Source organism: Callorhinchus milii, unplaced genomic scaffold (genome assembly GCF_018977255.1).
Source record: "Callorhinchus milii isolate IMCB2004 unplaced genomic scaffold, IMCB_Cmil_1.0 Scaffold4, whole genome shotgun sequence".
NCBI lineage: Eukaryota > Metazoa > Chordata > Chondrichthyes > Chimaeriformes > Callorhinchidae > Callorhinchus > Callorhinchus milii.
In genome coordinates this window covers 58104278-58122547 of record NW_024704745.1, presented here as the reverse complement: position 1 = coordinate 58122547, position 18270 = coordinate 58104278, and positions in this window count along the sequence as shown.

Genomic DNA, 18270 nt, shown 5'->3' with positions numbered 1-18270 from the left:
GAGAAAGCAGAAGCTATAGACAGTTATTACTCTCATTATTGCTCCATATAATCTTTAAATACAGGGCACTGTTCCAACAGCGATAAAGGTAACAGTGAGAGTCAGTGTTAGATATAGAACCATAGAAATTTGCAGTGTAGAAAATCCCACTTTCAAAATAAGAAATTCTTCCTTGAACATAACTTTAACAATGTGGAATCTGTGATTGGTGACAAAAGTTAGTGGCCATAGAATTGTTGTTGTGTCTCAGCCAATTGTATATACTTGTAATTTCAGAAAATATTTAAAAAACATATTATGCCTCCTCTGTGTTACGCTGTTAGATCTTGAGTTTGAAGTTTAAAAATACTGTGAATTGCTTTGGGATGTCCTCTCGATATGAAAAGTGCTATACCAAATGCAAAAATTATTATTATTATGAAGGGTGCTATACAAATGCAAATTATTGTTGTTGTACAAACTTTCCTTTTCATAAATCACTGGAAAGAGAGATCACAAATTTCAAGTTTTTTAAAGACATGTTCTTGGAATAATTCAAAGAACTTCACCGAATTTAAATGAAGTGTAGTGACTGTAATTGTAGACAAACTCAGCAGCCATGCAAGTGTAGTGACTGTAATTGTAGACAAACTCAGCAGCCATGCCTACAAACAGCAATGGAGTGAATACTCAATCTTATCTAAAGGATTATTGGCCAGAATATCAAGCTAAATTTCTTCTTGTTTTAATAGTACATGAGATCTTTAATAAACAGACAGATGGAACCCCAGATTAAAATCTTATCCGAAAGATGGCAGCTCTGACGAAATAGCACTCCCACACCACTGCAGTGCCAGTCTGGACTATGAGTTCCAAGTCCTGACGGGGCTTGAAACAACATCTTCCTGACTCAGAGATGAGGGTGTTACCAAGGTAGACAGGCTGACGGCTGACATATTCTTGTAGAGAGTACAAGAACTGACAATGTGCATAAAGTCTTATATTGAAAAGATAAGCGGTGTGCTGAACCTGGTTTTCATTGTAGGCTGGAGGAGATAACTGTTATAAGGCATATCCCCATCATTTTTGTGGTCAGCCAGGTGTCTGACATGAGCAGTAACCCTTCACCATGCTTAAGAATATTCAAATTAGACTGAGTGTTCAATGCATCCCACTTATACATGGACTTTTCTGTCTAGAATGGAATGCACACTCTCTCCCTGGAGGGACACACTCTTCCTAATTCCAGTAAATTAGGATTGGGATGTCCTCCCGACATGAAAGGCAATACAAATGTAATCTAGTTGTTGTTGAATATCAGGCACAGGCTGGTAAGAACCAACACTTGGGGATCCCAGAGTGTTTATTGGGATACTGCTGAGTTTAACCAGCTAAAACTATATAGCAGACTATTGAGAACATTGTCTAGTAAGTTTCCCACAGCTTGTTCAGCTAAGACTCCCTACCCTTTAGAGCTTTAGCTTTCAAGATTCACAGGAGCTGAGTGGTGAGAATCCCTACCCCTCCAAGTCCTGCCGATGAGCCAGGCTGACTAGTCTGTTATCAGCAGTGCCCTGGAATACTGTGGACCTGCCTGGTTCAGGAACTATTGATATCAACACAGAAGTTCTGACATTCTTTTGCTAAGCATGCCACCTTGGAGCCAGTTCATTCCCAGACGGGGCAAAACCTTAAGCAAGTTTCCTTACTTCACACGCCTCTGTTTACCTAGCAGTAAGTAGCAACTCAGTTGTTAATTGATTGGCAATCGCTTTCTGGGGGTCAAAACCTTGGGCAAGTTTCTTTACTCCACCCGCCTGATAATAATGCTTCAAGAAAAAAAAACAATAACAATAATAAATTGGTCACTTCAATCAACGATTGTTCGTGGGACGCTGCTGTGTGCAATTGGCTGCCATGTTTCGCCCACAAATATACAGTCAATTCACTTTACAGTATATTCTGTGAAGCTCTTTGAGATGTCTAGAAGACGTGAGAGGTGCTATATCAAATGCAAGGATTATTATTATTAGTATTATTGTTTGTGGGACACTTCTGTGCACAATTGGCTGCCGAGTTTCACCCACAAAATATATAGTCAATTATTATTAGCTGATGCCAGAAGTCCACACTCTTACCTGGCAGTGGTTTGTGGGTTTAGCAGACTAACAAAGGAGAAGGGTAGAATATAAAACTCTGCTAAACAAATATTTGGGGAAAACAGTTTTTTTTCATTGATGTAAACTATCTACAAAGAAAAAAAAGCAACACTTGTAAAATAGGAGTGAATTTCAATTCATCCGATTATCAGGTTCCATGACTATGCCTAGTCATTTCTTATGAGTATTAACGAATGGTTCAATATAATTCCACTCCAAAAGAGAAATTGAGCTGAAGAACAATTAAGAAGACCCTGCCTGCCTGCCTGCCTGCCCCAGGAAACTATAAATATATTTGGAATTTTTTTTTATCCCAGCTTATTTCCACGCGTTTGCCTCACATTGCATTGTTGCTGTAAAATGCTTTTATTAGTTGGTATAACAGGACAACTATCATCCACAACATCTGTGCATGAATACAAAAGAAGAATGTATTCACTGTGTTTTTTTTTATCATTTTCAGAGGGATAATGCAAAACTGCACCAGTCCTAGTTTACTGATCCAAATTCTGCTTCAGTGAATATCATTGTCATTCATAATAAACATTAGGGCATAATTTGCATCTGCAGCTTCCAATGAAAAATATTGGCTGCTGTTTTGTGAGAGTTTAAGCTGCTGTTCACTGCTTAAAGGCAGATTATTTAACATTATAAAGCTTGTATAAACAAGCTGCAAAAGTATGACAAATAGCCATTGCCAGTTAATGGGGATGTTTGCTTAACAGGAGTATTTGCTCAGGGGAGGGCATTGATTCATTCTCCATTTATTCAACAGTGTTTGCTTGTTGGGGAACAATGGGAATGATTGAGCATATGAAGAATATTGTTGGTTGGGGTACTAAGCATTGTCTACTGTCATATAATATTAGCAATGGGTATTCAGGATACAAATTTGTTGTGCAGCCTTGAATAAGGTTGCATATGCTGCAGGCTTTCACTTTTTAACTAATTTCTGTGAACAACAGTCTGAAATTATGCACAATTAGACCCATTTTCTCATATCTTTTACACATATAGACTTTATCCTATTGTTAATTTATTCCCCTATCACCACCATCTACAAAGAGCAAATTGTGAGGAGTGCAGTGGTGAAAAATACAAAAAAAGACAAAACAATTAGTGAATTAACGATAGTAATACTAATCCTTACATTTGTTATAACAGCTTATCACATCATCGAGACATCTCAAAGTGCTTCACAGGATTTTATTGTAAAATGGAGTGACTATTTGTTGACGAACACGGCAGCCAATTTGCACACAGCAATGTTGCACATGCAGCCATGAAATGAAAGACCAATTTTATTGGGGGATTCTTGACCAGGACACTGGAAGAAACTCTCCTCACCTTTTAAATAGTCATGGGATCTTTAATGTCCATCTGAACAGTCAGACAGGATCTGGGTTTAACCTCTCATCCGAAAGGGTAGACCTAGCAAGAAGCTTGTCAAGCAGTGTTCACAATGGCTGCTGTGCTGTTTAAGTTGGTTAAACTCCATGAGCACCCAAACACACACCCAAACCCCTTGCTAACTTGTACTTAATACTTAATAATCCCTCCAAAAACAAAAAACAATAATAAATTGGTCATTTTCAATCTACGACTGTTTGTGGGACATTGCCTGTGCACAAATGGCTGCCGCGTTCGCCCACAAATATACAGTCAATATATTCTGTGAAGCGCTTTGGGATGTCTAGAAGACATGAAAAGCGCTATATCAAATACAAGGATTATTATTATTATTATTATGTGAAACTCTCAGTAATTTGTTCTGGATACTCTTAAGCATGATGATGGGTTTCTACATATGTCAAACACTACAAAATAAATTCAAAACAGTATTCAAATTTACCAAACTTATTTGCTTTTTCCATATATATTTTAACATGTTCCAATCCAATATTATTATTTAAAAAAAGGAATTCAACATGGGAAAAGACTGCCCTTAGTTTCAGGCTACCTGCTGGCTCCATTTTTATCCTCCCAAACTGTTCTTAACTGTTCTTAGAGAGGTAGCTAAAGTAAAAGGCAATTACACAAAGTAAAGAGGCTCACACAGAGAATGCCTGAAACAGTGGTCATTGGCTGGCCGGCTGGTTTCACAAGTTCCTCACAATTGCACAAGTCATAAAGCCATGTAAGAGACCACCTAACACCATTTAAAATACTTTTTCCATCAGATTTTGAGAATCTATTTAGTCCATTGCACATTTTCTCTTGTCTCCTGCTGACTGTAACTACATTATTAATATTGCTACCAGCATGATACTCTGCACCATGGGGTCCAAACCTGTCTGGATAGAAACTTAATGACATTAGACGACTTCTGTAAATTGCTTTGTGACCCGAGAAATTCAGCAGGTTACCCATAGTACTATCATTATTCCAGTTCATTGCTTTCACCTCCTGCTAACCACTATTCACTGGTTGAAATTCAAATATGGACCTTTATGCTTTTATTAGTAGTAGATGTCTTGTCATATGGCATTTAAAAGTTGGATGTGTCTCCTGAGAATATTAAATAAAAGAACAAGATCGGCCTTATTTAACAACATAATGTATTATTTGTCGTCTCAATTAAGTTGTGTTACAAAACCCAGATGAAAGCCAAGAGCCATAGTCCAAGGTACCAAACAGATTAAAAAGAAGAGAGAAAGCAAGTCACGGCTAGGTGACACCAAGCTTGTGTTTTAAATGCCTGTTGCTTTTAGGAGGTAAAGCACATTGAGGGAAGTAATGTTTAAATTTCACACTGTAAGGTTTACTAAATACTGTTGGAATAATTATTGAGTATGGTCCCACAATTGTGCCATTTTAAAATGTAAAAAAAAGATGAATGGATAAATTAAACAATAAATAAATTAATATTATTTATTTACATATTTTTAAAAAGTACATAAATATTTTTATGTTGAACAAACTCTGGAAGAAATTCCCACAACCATATTTGTATAAAGTTATAATTTTAGCAGCGATGAATTAGTATCCATACCTTGTTAAAGGAAGTTGCTAAAGCAACTTTGTAATTGCAGATCAATCCAACAGCAACAAGTTGCATTTTTATAGCTTCCCTCATGCAGGGTAGAGTCCCAGAGCAAATCCACAATTTACTACAGATCAAGGTATCGATACTAAATCCAAAAATTGTTCTGGACCTTTAATTCATTTTAGAAACATCTTAATACAGTAGTTCATGTAGTTCATTAAGACAACAGTCTTATCATTAATGCTATAAGACATTTGAGGCTTTAGATGTTATTAACTAAACCACTGCTCAGAACTTTTTGTTCATAGTTTAGACTGACACTCCAGTGCGATACTGTGAGATGGCTGCATTATTGGATATATGCCATTTGGATGAGATGTTAAACTGAGGCACCATCTGTTTATTCAGGTGAATGTTAAATATCCTGTTCAAAAAGAGAAGGAAGTTTCTCCTGGTATCCTGGCCAACAAAATAGGTAAATTGGTCATTCACTTAATGACTGTGCATAAATTGGCTGCTATGGTTGCCTACATATACACCATCACTGTAATTGTCACAATTACCTCTGAAGCATCTTGATATTAAAGGCAAAGTATGAAACAGTTACGTTAATTTTCCAAATACCACATAATCTTAAATTTTAAGACAGCGTTCATTCTATTTGAAAATCTAAGGTAGATTCTTCCGGTGTCCTGGCCAACCAATCACTCAAATAAAATTGGTCACTCACTCCGTGGCTGTTGATGGGACATTGCCGTGCACAAACTGGCTGCGTGTTTCACCCACAACATACACAGTCACTCCACTTTACAGCATATCCAGTGAAGTGCTTTGCAAGGTTTATTATTATTATTAAGGTGAAGACCATGAAAAAAAATTGCGGTCCAGTAACCACCCAAACCAATTGAATCACAGAAAATGTTCTGAAACTTGCATGTGGTTAGAGAATTGCCCCTTGGTTAGGTCATTGTCATCGTTTCTTGGCTTGCCTGCTTGTCATATGGAAGGAAAGCTTCCATGTTAGGGAAGCAGACTGACATTGGTAAGCTTCTATTCCTTGAATTACAGCTGTTGCTGGTGGATCATGGTGTGTGGAGTAGCACTGATGATGGCTACAGGGAAAAAACATAGCCAAAACTGTGCCACCCTCTCAGCATGACGATTGAGTAGTTTGCATAGAGAGCCAAAAATGAAGAAAATATGCATTATAATGTGAAATCTGTTTCATCAATATAAATCACATGGAATTGCATTGAAACACCTCCTTACATTTTTATTTTGAGAATATTCATATTTTATTAACCAAACTGCTTAGTGCATTGAAGAATTAAATGGTTCAATCTTATTGACATTCACAGAAAAATGAAGCTATAACTCAGATTCCACTCCTAGAATAATCTTAGCTAAGTGGTGCGCAATTGACTAAAGCCAGTTCTGAAAGCACGTAGGTCTCTATTGCAGGCAAGAATACACTGGGATTGAATGATTTCATAAGTCTAAATATTATCAAAATGAAACACAGATTCTGCAAATTTCAAAATCAGCCAAAAAGCCCTCCATATTTTGCAATCGTTTGTATAAGCTGAAAGGCTTTATTTTTCTCATGCATTATAATGGGAGTTATTGAGCCCATTCCCACAAACTATGAAAGTGGTGCTGTCAAAATGGTTGGAAGCTGTTTCAATGTTTAAAGTATCTTGATGCAGTGAGATAGATGCAATTTTAAAATAAGCAGTGGCGAATGATGTTTTCTACATTAGTGGAACAAATTAAACTTTAAGATTAAAAGAATCGACTGAAGTGTGAACATGTACTGATTTATTTTTTGGCAGCATGCTGATGGCAATCATCCCAGTTGCGAAACTGCCAAAATAACTGAAAGTCTGCGTTGTCTAAATTGGCACACAACAAATAGCTGCTCCTGGAGGTCATCACAAATCCAATGCTCTTAGTGCAAAACTATGTTTTAGATAATCAAAGGATTTCTGTATGTATTGCATCCATAAAATGCATCTCATGACTTTTCCTCTCTGACTACTCCTTCATGGACTGAGCTTCAAAATTCGGCTTCCGGTTCACAGGGAGGATCAGTAAGGTTATAACATTGGAGAACCCTTCAGAATCACTATGACAACCAATATGATAGAAATGTGCTATTTCACCCCTCTTCCTGACCAAGGGCCAGACCTTCAATTCTCTAAAAGGCCAGGAGAGCACCTGTAATTAAAAAACACTTCAACTGTCTTTAAAAGAGTGAAGGATAGTGCTGGCAGAAAAGATTGTTAAAACATTGTATTTAATACAGTAAAATTAAGTTTGTAATATTGCTCTCTGACCATAAATATCACAGATTTTGATGCATTCTTGTGCCCATTCACATGGGCTTTATTATTGCCTACAAGACTGTGGAGTTATTGACTTCTTGTTGCCATCCTGCCGGGCAATACAAAAGCAAAATACAGACTGACTTGAAAGCTAAAGGCATTTAGCCAATTACTGTAAATAACAACGTGAAAGGCCAGAGTTGAAACGGCCCATATTAATCTCAAAAACCATTAATTTTCTTAGGACTAGCTTATTTTTGCTTACTCATTCTTACCTAGAACTGATCAACTGTATAATTTCTTGTCTTTAAAAGGGTATTATTTGGGATATGTGATTACCAGTGAAACTCAGATGCATTCCCGTTGTTTTTTGTTTCAACAACCACAGCTTGGATTTATATAGCGCCCTTCATGCAGGGTAGCATCCTAGAGCACTTTGGTATCATTGGCAGGTGGGGTAGTCTTCTTATGTAGGCTTAGCTGGTGCTGGTGATTCTAGTAAAACTAGAGACACCTGACACCATCATGAGAGCAACATTCCTACAAGGCCTGTAAACGTTTAAAGAAAAGGCCCATTACTACCCTCTCACGGTAACGTTGAACTCAGGAGACAGGTTAGTATTTCCGAATTGCCTCAAAAACTTTTTTTTGGTGGGTGAGGTATGTTTCTGCTCCCAGAACAATCCACCATCAATGGATTGGGCCCCCATAACCTTGTTGGTTCTGATGAGACTGCACCACTTACACCATTGTAGTTACGCCACTGAAATTGGCTGCTGTGTTTATCTATAAATACACTTTGCAGCAACTCCAACTGTCAAGCTTTGAAACATGTTGATGTTTATAGGAACCGCAGTATATCAAATGCACACAAATGTTTATTATCTAGATTTCTCTTTGGTTGTTGTCTTTGTGCTAGTTTTACAGTTTAGAATTCAACCTTTAATTCATCAGAATTGAAGTGGAGGTCTTGTTGCATCCATACATGTCTTTCTGCAGTTCAGTGAACTAAATTACAGCCCTTTCCATTAGATCTGATGTTTTTGGGAAGATTCTCGACAGTTTCTACTGTACATTTGCCCAGGAGTGAACTGTTTTGATGGATGAAATCCCATTTACTAGCACATTTTGCCTATTTCTGTAACTGAAACACTGTCTGAATTAAAACAATCATTGAAATTCCATTCTGGGCTATAGACGATATAAAATCAAACATTCCTGGGGTGAGTTAACGTTTTGGATGTAATCTCTAGGTTCAGAAGATATTCACAAACCTTTCTCACATTTGTGATACTGAGTGTGAACTCCATTGATTGACGAACAACCATTTAACTTCTTCCAGTCCATCATGTGAGGGTGCAATTGTCTTAAAAATATGCTTAACATATGCAGAGTGTAAAAAACAGGGCAGGTAATGTAACCATCAATGCCTGCCTCCGACTGTACCTTACCCCAAATACAGCCCAAACCCTTGGGCATGCGTTTGTCACCTCCCGCCTGGATTATTCAAATGCACTTCTCGCAGGTCTCCCCAGGTGTCCACTATGGAGTCCTGTAGCTCAGTGGTTAGAGCACTCGCTTTGCAAGCGGGAGACCTGAGTTCAATTCCAGGCAGGGCGAAACCTTGGGCAAGTTTCCTTACTCCACACGCCTAATCCCTCCAAAAACAAAACAATAATAAATTGGTCATTTTCAATCTACGACTGTTTGTGGGACATTGCTGTGCGCAATTGGCTGCCACGTTCGCCCACAAATATACAGTCAATTCACTTTACAGTGTGTTCTGTGAAGCGCTTTGGGACGTCCTCCCGACATGAAAAGCGCTTTCAAATGCAAGGATTATTATTATTATTATTTGTGGAGTCCTGTAGCTCAGTGGTTAGAGCACTCGTCTCGCAAGCGAGACACCTGGGTTCTATTCCCGGCAGGGCGAAACCTCAGGCAAGTTTCCTTACACCACATGCCTGAAAATAATCCCACAACAAAAAAACAACAATAAATTGGTCACTTCAATCCACGACTGTTTGTGGGACACTGCTGTGCGCAATTGGCTGCTACTTTTCACCCACAAATACACAGTCAATTACAGTATATTCTGTGAAGCGCTTTGAGAGGTCTAGAAGACATGAAAAGCGCTTTATCAAATGCAAGGATTATTATTATTTATTATTATTATTCAAGCAATCCAACTCATTCAGAACTCTGCCGCCCTCATACTGACCCGGACCAAACTCTGTACTTCCATCTTACCAGTTCTGGCCGGGCTCTACTGGCTCCCCATCACCGAATGGATTGACTTCAAGATCCTCACGCTCATGTTCAAATTGCTTCACTCCCTGGCACCTCCCTACCTCACCAATCTCCTCACTCCCCAATCCACCACCCAGTGCTTCCGCTCGACGGGCACCAGCTTCCTGCTTGTCCCTCACACCCTCCGCTCCACCTTCGAAGCTCGTGCTTTCAACTAGCACACCCCAAAACTTTGGGACAGTCTCCCTCAATCCCTCCACCTTGCCCCCTCTCTCACCTTTTTCGCCTTAAAACCTTCCTTTTCAACCGTGCTTACAATCACCTCCTCCTCCCTCCTCCCCCACCCGGCTTGGAGTTAGGCTCTGCCATTGTTGCGCACTCTGAGACGCTGCCCTGCGTGGAGGACGTTATATAAGTGCAGGTTGTTGTATTATATAAACCACACACCAGGAATAAACAAATTACTAAAATGATATATATTTGGTGAGTGTGGTCAGGAGAAAGTAATTCTGAAAATTCTAATAACATTCTGCAAGGAACCTTTATTCAGTCGTACAGTTAACTTTGAGCTAGTAATTCTAGCAATTTGAATCTGATTTTCAGGTGGGAGCCTTAATTCAGATATGATTAGAACTGTATCTGAATTAAGGCTAGTTCACTAATTTTTATGAAATGTATCAGGAAATATGAACAAGTCTGAAAAAGGTATTTAAAAGTACTGTTTATTTTTCAGTTTCAGTTAGATTTGTGACAAACACTAAGTTACAGCAAATGGTATCCAGTGTACTTACTACTTTTAATATCAAAGACACAGTTTTGCATAATAAAATCAAATATTCTGTTTGTGCACTAAACGATCAAAAGAGCTGCCAGGTCTTGGCAATATACCAAGGGGTATTTTATTGGGAAAATTCTAGGCCTCAAAGACTCTCTCCAGAGCTTTTGTGCTGTTTTGAAGAAAAAGGCCAATGGGTGACTAAAGCCGCAAATGGTGGCTGCCTCCAGAGACTAGTGATTTACACCATAAAACAGCAATTGCTCCTTGGAGCATCTTCCACCCACATTAGAGAAGGGATTAAGCAGATACATTCAGTTCTGCCAACAGATTTCTCTTCCCTAAGCCTTCAATAGTCCTCTCACAGTCACTAAGATAATCACATTAGTTTTGTTATTAAAGAAGCTTCTCTTTTAGCCACTGTTTAAACTGCTTAAACCACCCATAGAGGTCGCATACATTAAAAAATAAGAAGCCCCTATCCGTATGTTTTGGTCCATGACCTTCGATGCATCTTTCACAAGCTAGAACTTGGCAAAATCCAACAGCTTAGATAAAACTCTTTAATTATTCACATTGGTATGTTACGTTACAAAATCTATTTTGCAATGAAGCTGGAAACGTTTTATGAGCCCAATTCCTTCTTGCCTCATTGTGTTTGTGCACAAGCTGCAAAGACAGCAATTAATTCTGGGAGTTGTAAATTTTGAAGGGGAGAAAAAAGAGATCAATCAAGCAAAGAATTTTTTAGGAGAGGCCTCTGCATTTAAAGTTACATTTACATTTTACTCAATATTGCAAATGTAATTCAAAAGATACAAAACTGATCAAATTGTGTTTATTATAATAATCTTTGCATTTGATTTTGTGCCTTATCACGTCGCCAAATGTCTACACTCGTCACAGAATTTACTGTAAAGCTCAGTGACTGTAGTTTTGTAAGCAAATACATTTGTACTTAAAATTTTTCAGCAATATGACAAACTCCTCAACTAAAAGGATGTTGCAGTCTGAATTGGTTATAATCACTTCTGCCACTAAACAGCACTTTGCATTTAAATATCCATTTGTGTTTCAAAAAGATCCGGACATGCACTCTCATTAAAATGTAATTTTTAAAGTTGTTGGAAGAAACCTTTCGAGCTCTGTATCTCCCACAACCGTGAAATACGTGTAAATTTTCATTCTTCATTTTTAAAAGATTATAACTGATGCAGTTAATAGGAGAGTTTCTAGATAGAGTCCTGTCTCAAGCACCAACTGATTAAAGTGTTAGTGTATTCAGAATCTGCACTGATGGATATGATATTTGGTCTGTGTGAAGCAGTCACATCGTGTGCTATGAATGAGATTATTCCAGATCACAAAACCCAGAGCCTGTAGCTCTATTGTTTGAAAAGTGGACTGTGGGCAGCATTGCAGATTGTAGGGTTGGTCACAGGGAACAGAGAAAGGGGGCAATAAGATAAGGTGTATGCAAGCTGTGCCTTACAGGACACTGAACACATTTAAGAAACAGCTTGATGCTTGGGAAGTGGTAGGGTGGGTATTTAGGAAGGATGAGCAACTGGGATCAGGGGTGGTCATCAAATGCCATCTTATAATTCCTCTGGTTTTGTGACTGAACTGGCAAGTATATTACACTGGCAAGTACATTCACTTGATCAAAATTCATGTCGCTTGTTCAAATAATGAAATCAAGGCGAATGATACAGCAGCAAGCAAACATAAGGACATGGCAAGACGTCGTGAATTAAATAAAATACATTTAGTTTGATTTTATAAAGAAAATGCAATGGTCTAAAAGCAGATACTTTATCCCCTAGTTATAGTTCTGATCAAAAGGTCCAGTAGGTTTGTCATGTACTGAAATTCATGGTTATTTTGATATAGACATTAATTGTTGTAAGATCACCCAAAGTGATTGTTTTATGTCACCAGTTTGCTCATTTTCCTACACTTGGTGATGCTTTTTTACTGAGGTGTATCACCATCTAGTGGTATAACTGAGAACCAATATACACACAGAAAGGAAGATGATCAAGCTTCTATGAAATGCTACAAATTTACCACCATATGATTCAGTGGAAGAGAAAATACAAATACTATTGTCTCAGTTTGGGTAAGTTGGTAGCATGCTTGCCTCTGAGTCAGGAGGTTGTGGGTTCAAGTTCCTCATCAGGAATTTGTGTTGCCTCCAATGTAATACCGGGAAACATTGCATTGACAGAGGGGCTTTCCTTTGAATGAGATGTTAAACCAAAGTGCTTTCTGCCTGCTCAGGCAGAAGTTAAAATTCTAATGCCATCATCAAAAAGAAGGGAATTTCTCAGGGTGTGCTAGCCAAAATCCCCTTGGTAAATTGGTCATTTATTTTATGACTTTGTGGAGCATTCCCTGTATGCAAATTTGCTGCAGCATTCACCTATCGCTAGTCACTATATTTGCAGTAACTCGTATCAAGTGTTTTGAGATAGTTTGACAATGTGATTAAGGTGCCTTGGGACGTCTGTCTGATGTGAAAGTGACCATATATATGGAATGTGTTGTTTTTGTGCTACATCAAATTCAATGATAATTATTACAAATAAGGAAAATTACAGAATAGGCTTAAATCCCAAGAATTGTATGAAGATCATCCAAATGAACAATTGGAACTAGAAGTACACTTTACATGACATATTATGTGACATATATGGATTAAAGAGTAATGACTGAACAGAAAAAGAAATGGAGCTAAAAGTCTGTAGAATGTTTCCATAGATAGACATGTTCATTTAAGTTATGTTGTGTTTGTGTTATAGAGTATTGCTCACTTCCTCACTCCCTCCCCTCACTCAAAATGTACATCTTTGACTATGCTTTTTGTCATCTTTCCCCTTCCCACATCACTCGGCTCCCATCCCCAGATAAAGTACACCAGCCGGCAGTGTCAAGCACTTTGAGACATCCTCCCAACATGAAAGCACTATATAAATGTGAATTGTATTGTATTTGAACATCTTGAAGATCACGATAAGAAAGAATGAAAGCACAGTAATCAATCATTACTGCTTAACAAAATGCTAAACAGAGTACCAGGGTAGATGGTGGAGATTTAACATTCAGCATTGTGCTAGTAGACCCAAGGAATAGATGAATACCTGGGTTCTTTACAGTTACATGAATAGAATCTACAAAACTAAAACATGGCTATATTTTATAAAGCATAGACACAATTCAAAAAAGAATACAGCTAGTTTAATTGAGTACTTAATGGAAAAATGGGGAGTATTTAACAACAACAAAATTACATTTATGGAGTGCCTTTCACATCGGGAGGACGTCCCAAAGCGCTGGATTGCCAGGGGTTGGGACCTGAGCATGGGGGAGGGGTGGGGTAGGTGTGAGGGAAGGCAGAGAGGTGAGAGGGCGACTGAAGGCACGATCGAAAAGAAGGGTCTTGAGACCGGCCTTGAAGGCAAGGGAGGAAGTGAGGCGGAGCGACTGTGGGATGGAGTTCCAGAGTGTGGGGGCAGAGAGGCTGAAAGCTCGACCACCGATGGTGGGAAATATGGAGCAGACCGGAGCCCGCTGACAGAGGGAGTGGGCAGGTCGGTAGGGAGTCAACAGGTCAGAGAGGTAGGAGGGGTAAGGTCATGGATGGCCTTGAAAGTGAGGATGAGGATCTTAAATTTGATTCTTTGAGGGATGGGGAGCCAGTCGAGTAATAATAATAATAATAATAATAATAATAATCCTTGCATTTGATATAGCGCTTTTCACGTCGGAAGGACGTCCCAAAGCGCTTCACAGAACACACTGTAAAGTGAATTGACTGTATATTTGTGGGCAAACGCGGCAGCCAATTGCGCACAGCAATGTCCCACAAACAGTGGTAGATTGAAAATGACCAATTTATTATTGTTTTTTTTTTGAGGGATTATTATTAGGCGTGTGGAGTAAGGAAACTTGCCCAAGGTTTCGCCCTGCCTGGAATTGAACTCAGGTCTCTCGCTTGCAAAGCGAGTGCTCTAACCACTGAGCTACAGGACTCCACAAGTAGGGCGAGGGGGGTGAGTGATGGAGTCACGGAGCATGGTGCGTGGGAGTACACGAGCTGCAGAGTTTTGGACGATCTGCAGCTTGTGAAGGGAAGAGTTGGGAAGGCCGATGAGGAGGGAGTTTCCATAATCGAGCCTTGATGTGATGAATGCATCTACAACAACAACAACAACAAGATTCCATTTATAGAGCGCCTTTCACGTCGGGAGGACGTCCCAAGGCGCTGTACAGTTGGGTCAGGACCCGAGCATTGGGGGGAAATGGTAAGGGTGAGGGGAGGGAAGGGAGGGAGCGAGGAAGGGGTAGAGAGTCGAGAGGGGAGCTGAAGGCACGGTCAAAGAGAAAGGTCTTGAAACCGGCCTTGAAGGAGGAAAGGGAGGAGGCGGTGAAGGCACTGGGGGATAGAGTTCCAGAGCCTAGGGGCTGAGAGGCTGAAGGCCCGGCCACCGATGGTAGGGCGGTTGGGGCGGGGGATGTGGAGCAGACCGGAGCCAGAGGAACGGAGGGTACGGGCAGGTAGGTAGGGGGATAGTAGGTCGGAGAGGTAGGAGGGAGCAAGGCCGTGAATGGCCTTGTAGGTGAGGGTGAGGATCTTGAATTCGATCCTCTGGGGGATGGGGAGCCAGTGGAGGCGAGCGAGGGTGGGAGTGATGTGGTCCTGGTGCGGGACAGTACACGAGCTGCAGAGTTCTGAATGACCTGCAGCTTGTGGAGGGAGGTGCCGGGAAGGCCGGCGAGGAGAGAGTTCCCATAGTCCAGCCTTGAGGTGATAAAGGCGTGGACCAGAGTTTCAGCAGCGTGAGGGGTGAGGTAGTGCCGTAGTCTGGCGATGTTCCGGAGGTGATGGAAGGCGGTGCCAGTTGTGGCGCGGATATGAGGGAGAAAGGACAGCTCAGGGTCGAACAGAACCCCAGGTTCCTGACTGGCTTTGAGAGGTGGAGAGTGCAGCCTTGGATGCTGATGCTGTCAGCGCCTGAGGTGCGGAGGCGCTGACGTGAGCCAATCAGGAGGGCCTCAGTTTTACGCACGTTGAGCTGAAGAAAGTTGTGTCTCGTCCAGGACTCGATGTCGGACAGGCAGCTGTCAGGACATCGGTGGTCGTGGAGTTGAGGGTAGAGGAGGAAAGGTAGAGTTGGGTGTCATCCGCATACATGTGGAAGTTAACCCCATGTCTGCGGATGATGTCACCAAGGGGGAGCATATAGAGGGTGAAGAGGAGGGGACCGAGGACAGAGCCCTGAGGGACACCGCACGAGACAGTGCGGGGGCCGGAGGAAAAACCATTCGTGGAGACAAAGTGAAGACGGTGGGAGAGGTACGACCTAAACCACTCAAGGACAGGGCCTTGAAGGTTGAGGTGGGAGGACAAGCGGTGGAGGAGGATAGTGTGGTCGACCGTATCGAATGCTGCCGATAGGTCGAGGAGGACGAGGAGGCAGAGGGAGCCCTGGTCACAGATGGTCAGGATGTCATTGGTGACCTTGACCAGGGCAGTTTCTGTGCTATGGGCAACACGGAAACCCGACTGAAGGGGTTCGAATAATGAATGGGTGGAGAGGAAAGAGCGCAGCTGGGAGGCGACAACTCGTTCCAGGACCTTGGACAGGAAGGGGAGGTTGGAGATGGGCCGGTAGCTTGATAGCTGCGACGCATCAAGGGAGGGTTTTTTCAAGGTGGGAGTGATGGTGGCAGTTTTTAAGGGAATGGGAACAGAGCCAGAGGAGAGGGACAGGTTGACGATGTCTGTGATATGTGGGGCAAGGAGGTGGAGCTGGGAGATAAGGAGTGGAGTGGGGATGGGGTCAAGGGAGCAGGTGGTGGGTTTCAGGGATAGGATGAGTTTGGTGACAGAGGGTGGGGAAACGGGTACGAAAGTGTGTAGGGGAGGATGGGTAGGAGTCGGAGTGTGGGAGGGAAGGGGTGGGGGTGGGTGGATGTTGGAGGGGAAGTGACCGCGGAGCGAATTCCCTTGATTTTGGATTCAAGGAAATCCAGCATCTCCTCGCAGTGAAGGTTGGAGGAGATGACCTGCGCGGGGTGGCGGGGGGGACGCAGGAGTCGGGATGTGGTAGAGAACAGTAGCCTGGGTTGTTCTTCGCCTCCAGGATTATCCTGGAGTAGAAGGACGATTTGGCCGAGGCTAGAGTGGAGCGGTAGATTTTGAGGAGGTCCAGCCAGATTTGTCGGTGGACCGTTAGGCCAGATTTGACCCAGGTGCGTTCAGCGGCCCGCACCTGGCTCTTCAGTGAGCGGAGGTGTGTGGTGAACCAGGGGAGGAGCGAGAGTAGGAGACAGTACGGGAGGTGATGGGGGCAAGAGTGTCAAGTGTGGAGGAGAGGGTGTTGTGGAGGAGGGTGAGAGCAGAAGAGGGGTCAGTGAGGGTTGAAGGCCAGAGGGAGAGGAGTTCAGAGGACTCCAAGGCAGCGGTTAGGGATTGTGGGGGTAACTTCTTCCAGGGGCGGTAGAAGATGGTGGTGGGTCTGGTGGAGGTGGGGAGGGGGGTGGAGGTGGTGAAGGAGATGAAGTGGTGGTCGGAGACGGTCTTGTCGGTGATAGTGACATCCGAGACACTGAGGCCCCGGGTGAACACCAAGTCGAATGGGTGGCCGTGACTGTGAGTGGGGGAGTTGATGTGGAGGGAGAGGTTGAGCGAGGTTGAGCTATTAGAGTTTAGACAGCCTGAAAAGTGAGGCAGTGGGGGAGTCTAGCAATGTTGCGGAGGTGGTGGTAGGCAGTGCCGGACATGGCACGGATGTGGGGGATAAAGGACAGTTCAGTGTCAAACGAGACACCGAGGTTCCTGACTGGCTTCGTGAGTTTGAGTGTGCAGCCGTGGAGGCTGATGCTGCCAGCACCCAGTGAGCAAACCTATGATGCAGAACATGAGAAAAGTCCTTTTAACACATCCATGTCTATCTATCCTCCGGGGGGCGGGGGAAGCAATGGGGTGGTAAGTGGGGTCTCCTTGGAGCTGAACTAGCTCCTAGACGATGTTGGAAACAAGCCAAACCCTCTGTGGCAATCGCGGTAGTCTGGTTCCTGAGCTAAGGTGGGTCTTCAGTACTCTAGGACAGCCAGGCTGGCTTATCAGCAGGACTTGGAAAGACAGGCCAGTTTTTGGGGGCAGGAAATCCTCCCATTTTTAGGCATGGTGATGGGTTTCCACATGTGTCAGACAGCCAGCTGACCAAAACAAAAAACATCCATTGGATGAGTGTTCCCCAACTCAGGCATGGTAACTGTTGGAAGAGGCAACATAAGACACATGCTTCATGCTCCAAGTAGCTACTTATTGAGCGGCACAGAAGAGATTTGGAAAAATGTTCCTTTGCCTATTCTCAGCAAAAGTTTAGGAGAAAAGAGATGTAAACGAAGTCTGCTTCTCTTAAAGAAGATTTCTTTACTTTTCCATGGAGGTATTGGCCAGCAAACCACCATTAATGATACACTTTAACTCAGAAATGGTATAAGGAAATATCAATTATTGTGTCTTTTTGTTTCAACCTTTTGTGGAAAACTTCCAAATGAAAGAAATCATGTTTCCAAAAATCATAGCATTTTCCTTGACTGTTAATGTTTCCTACATTAACACTGGCTAGCTCAGAGACCTTCTGCACTCTTTCTGCACACCCCACCCTACCACCATGTTTTGATTTTTTTACTGTCATTAAAATCCAAATATAAGAAATGATGAAAGAGCAGTTTGCAGAAGGGAATGATTTGTAGGACCTTTTTGGGTCTCTTCTCAGGCTA